This window comes from Arachis duranensis, chromosome 1 (assembly GCF_000817695.3).
Source record: "Arachis duranensis cultivar V14167 chromosome 1, aradu.V14167.gnm2.J7QH, whole genome shotgun sequence".
In the NCBI taxonomy this organism is placed as follows: domain Eukaryota; kingdom Viridiplantae; phylum Streptophyta; class Magnoliopsida; order Fabales; family Fabaceae; genus Arachis; species Arachis duranensis.
In genome coordinates this window covers 29,034,008-29,038,863 of record NC_029772.3, presented here as the reverse complement: position 1 = coordinate 29,038,863, position 4,856 = coordinate 29,034,008, and the positions used below count along the sequence as shown (strand labels likewise).

The window sequence follows — 4,856 nt, the reverse complement described above, 5'->3', positions numbered from 1 at the left end:
AGATTCTGAGAAATCATATTGACTCGCTTAGTCAATATTTTGTTCTGAGCCAATATGGCATTCAGAGTATCAATCTCAAGAACTCCTTTCTTCTGAGTCACCTCATTATTCACATGATTCCTTTCAAAAGTGTACATAAACTGGTTATTTGCAACCATCTCAATGAGTTTCTAGGCTTCTGTAGGTGTTTTCAGATGAAGGGATCCACTAGCAGAAAGATCCAATAACATCTTTGACAATTCAGACAGACCATCATAAAATATACATATGATGCTCTATTCTGGAAACATGTCAGAAGGACACCTTTTGGTTAATTGCTTGTATCTTTCCCAAGCTTCATAGAGGGATTCACCTTCCTTTTGTCTGAAGGTTTAGACGTCCACTCCGAGCTTACTCATCTTTTGAGATGGAAAGAATTTGGTCAAGAAAGCATTGACCATCTTGTCTCAAGAGTTCAGGCTTTCTCTAGGTTGTGAGTCCAACCATGTCCTAGCTCTGTCTCTTATAGCAAAGGGAAAAAGCATAAGTCTGTAGACCTCGGAATCAATCCCATTGTTTTTAACAGTATCACAGATCTGCAAGAATTCAGATAAGAACTAATGAGGATCTTCTGATGGAAGTCTATGAAACTTGCAGTTCTGCTGCATTAGAGAAACTAATTGAGGCTTAAGCTCAAAGTTGTTTGCTCCAATGGCAGGAATTGAGATGTTTTTTCCATAGAAGTTGGAAGTTGGTGCAGCATAGTCACCAAGCATCTTCCTTGCATCTCTGGCATTGTTGTTATTTTTGGCTGCCATGTCTTCTTCTTTTTCGAAAATTTCTATCAGGTCCTCTCCAGAGATTTGTGCTTTAGCTTCTCTTAGCTTCCTCTTCAAAGTCCTTTCAGGTTCAGGATCAGCTTCAACAAGAATGTCTTTATCCCTGTTCCTGCTCATATGAAAAAGAAGAGAACAAAAAAGAAGGGGAATCCTCTATATCACAATATAGAGATTCCTTTATGTGAGTAGAAGAAGAGAAGAAGAGAAGAATTAGATAGAGAGAAAATAAAGAGAATTCAAACACAGAGAGGCAGAGAGGGTTCAAATTTTTTAAGAAGGAGAGAAGTGTTAGTAAATAAATAAATAAATAGAAAGAGATGAGAGAGAGGGAATTCGAATATTAAATAAAAGGAAAAGGAAAAATATTTTTGTTTTTATTGTAAATATTAGTTAATATTCAAAAATTAAGAAAGGAATAAAATAAAATTAGAGTTTAAAACAATTAGTTAATGAAAAAGGTTTTTGAAAAAGTTGTTAGTGGTTTTCGAAAATTAGAGAGAGAAAAGTAGTTAATTGAAAAAGGTTTGAAAATAAATTTTGAAAAGATAAGAAGTTAGAAAAAGATTTTGAAATTAAGTTTTGAAAAAGATATGATTGAAATTTATTTTGAAAAAGAAATTTAAAAAAGATTTGATTTTGAAAATTGAAGTTGATGACTTGACTAACAAGAAACTAAAAGATATGATTCTAGAATTTAAAGATTGAACATTTCTTAACAAGAAAGTAACAAACTTGAAATTTTTGAATCAAAACATTAATTGTTAGTAAAGTAATCGAAAATATGAAATGAAAATAAGAAAAAGATTTTGAAAATCAATTTAAAATTTTTGAAAATATTAAGAAGAAAAAATGAAAAAGATTTTATTTTTGAAAAAGATTTAAAAAGATAGAATTTTTAAATTGAAATTTGACTTGACTAACAAGAAACAACTAAGTTTTAAAAATCTTTGACTAAGTCAACCCAAAATTTCAAATTTTATGAGTGAAATAAGGAAAAGATATTTTTTTATTTTTTAAATTTTAATGAGAAAAGAGAAAAATAACAAATTGACTTAACACATGAAAAATTAAGATCAACACAAAGAAAACATGCAAGAACACATTGAATGTCAAGATGAACACCAAGAACACTTTGAAGATCATGATGAACATCAATAACTTATTTTTGAAAAATTTTTAAGAAAGGAAACACATGCAAGACACCAAACTTAGAAATTTTTAATGCTTAGACACTCATAAATTAAAAATGCATATGAAAAATAAGAAAAGACTCAAAACAAGAAAATCACAAGATCAAACAAAGACAATCATCAAGAACAACTTAAAGATCAAGAAGAACATATGCATGAGTTTTCGAAAAATGCAAGAAAAATAAAAAGATACAATTGACACCAAACTTAAAATTTGACTCTAGACTCAAGCAAGAAACAAAAATTCTTTTTTTGTTTTATGGTTTTATGATTTTTTTTTTTGAAAATAAAACAAGAAGAAAATTACCTAATCTACAACAAGATGAACCGTCAGTTGTCTAAACTCGAACAATCTCCGGCAACGACGTCAAAAACTTGGTACACGAAATTGTGATACATAACTCCGATACAACTAACCAACAAGTGCACTGGGTCGTCCAAGTAATACCTTACGTGAGTAAGGGTCGATCCCACGGAGATTGTCGGCTTGAAGCAAGCTAAGGTCATCTTGTAAATCTCAGTCAGGCGGATTCAAATGGTTATGAGGTTTTGATAATTAAAAGATAAATAAAACAGAAAATAAGATAGGGATACTTATGTAATTCATTGGTGGGAATTTCAGATAAGCATATGGAGATGCTTTGTTGCTCCTGAACTTCTACTTTCCTATTGCCTTCATCCAATCATTCATACTCCTTTCCATGGCAAGCTGTATGTTGGGGGATCACCATTGTCAATGGCTACCGTCCGTCCTCTCAGTGATAATGGTCCGGCTACAGGTTACGTAGGGCTAATCATCTGTCAGTTATCACTTGTGTTGGAATAAGATCCAATGATCCTTTGTGCACTATCACTACACCCAATGGTCATGAGTTTGAAGCTTGTCACAGTCATCCCATCCCAGATCCTACTCAGAATACCACAGACAAGGTTTAGACTTTCCAGATCTCAAGAATGTTGTCAATTGGTTCTAGCTTATACCACGAAGACTCAGATTTCACGGAATTGAATTCAGGAGAGACAATCATGCATCGTGAACCAGGAACCCAAGAAATACACACTCAAGCTCTCGCAGATAGAACAGAAGTGGTTGTCATGCACGCGTTTAAAAGGGAGGATGATTATGAGTGTCACGGATCATCACATCCATCAGGTTGAAGTACGAGTGAATATCTTAGAATAAGAATAAGCGTGAATTGAATAGAAAAACAATAGTACTTTGCATTGATTCATGAGGAACAGCAGAGCTCCATACCTTAATCTATGAGGTGTAAAAACTTCACCGTTGAAAATACAAAAGTGATGAAGGTCCAGACATGGCCGAATGGCCAGCCCCCAGAACGTGATCAATAGATCAAAAGTGATCCAAATATAGTCTCAAAATGATCTAAAGATGTGAATACAATAGTAAAAAGTCCTATTTATACTAAACTAGTTACTAGGGTTTACAGAAATTAGTAGATAGTGCAGAAATCCACTTCCGGGGCCCACTTGGTGTGTGCTTGGGATGAGCATTGAAGCTTTCACGTGCATAGGCTATTTTTGGAGTTAAACGCCAGCTTTGGTGCCAGTTTGGGCGTTTTACTCCAGCTTTGGTGCCAGTTCTGGCGTTTTACGCCAGAAAAGGGTCTCTGACCGGAGTTTTGACGCCAGTTTGGGCCATCAAATCTCAGGCAAAGTATGGAGTATTAAACATTGCTGGAAAGCCCAAGATGTTTAATTTCCAACTCAATTAAGATCACACCGATTGGGCTTCTGTAGCTCTAAAAAATCCATTTTGCGTACAGGAGGGTCAGAATCCAACAACATCTGCAGTCCTTTTTCAGCCTCTAAATCAGATTTTTGCTCAGATCCCTCAATTTTAGCCAGAAAATACCTGAAATCACAGAACAAAAACTCATAGTAAAGTCCAGAAATGTGAATTTTGCATAAAAACTAATAAAAATATAATAAAAACTAACTAAAACATACTAAAAACTATGTAAAAACAATGTCAAAAAGCGTATAAATTATCCGCTCATCAGTCGCCGTCCATAGAGGTTCGAGAACAGAGGGAAGACGCCCCGTTATGCTTAGAGCCGACGTGGGAAGGGTCGTCACCGTTAAGCCCAGCGACCATCGCTACCGTTCGTGCCTTCGTTTTGCGCTGCCAGATCTGTCGCCGTCATCGGGAGAGAAACAAAACGTGTATGGAGAGGGAAGGGGTCGCAGGGAGGTTATGCCATCATTGGAACTCAGTTGCTGCTGCTGCCATGGCCGCCGCGCCTCTGCCGCCAAGAAACGTCATTGTGGCCGCCGAGATCCACTGCTGGTAATGGGTTTTGAGTTTGGTTTTCATTCATTTTGAGTTTTTGGGAGCTTTACCGTCACTGCATGGTTGTTACAGTCACCATCACGGGGGTTTTGCTCACCACTATTGCTTGAGGTGGCTGCCAGGGCTACCGCCAAACCGGTTCAGTGACCGTCGCTGTTTTATTTTCTTATTTTTGGCATTGTTTTTAGAATATTTTTAGTATGATCTAGTTAGTTTTTAGTATATTTTTATTAGTTTTTAGTTAAAATTCACTTTTCTTGAATTTACTATGAGTTTGTGTGTTTTTCTGTGATTTCAGGTATTTTCTGGCTGAAATTGAGGGACTTGAGCAAAAATCTGATTCATAGACTAAAAAGGACTGCAGATGCTGTTGGATTCTGACCTCCCTGCACTCGAAGCGGATTTTCTGGAGCTACAGAAGCCCAATTGGCGCGCTCTCAACGGCGTTGGAAAGTAGACATCCTGGGCTTTCCAGCAATATATGATAGTCCATACTTTGCCCAAGATTTGATGGCCCAAACCGGCGTTCAAAGT

General features: G+C 36.2%; 1 non-coding gene across 1 annotated transcript; it reads left to right on the top strand.

Moving 5' to 3' along the window:
- Positions 1 to 288: 288 nt before the first annotated feature.
- On the top strand, positions 289 to 392 carry LOC127743200 (small nucleolar RNA R71). The gene has a single exon (XR_008004564.1). It is a non-coding gene; the product is annotated as a small nucleolar RNA R71 (small nucleolar RNA).
- The last annotated feature ends 4,464 nt before the right edge of the window (positions 393 to 4,856 follow it).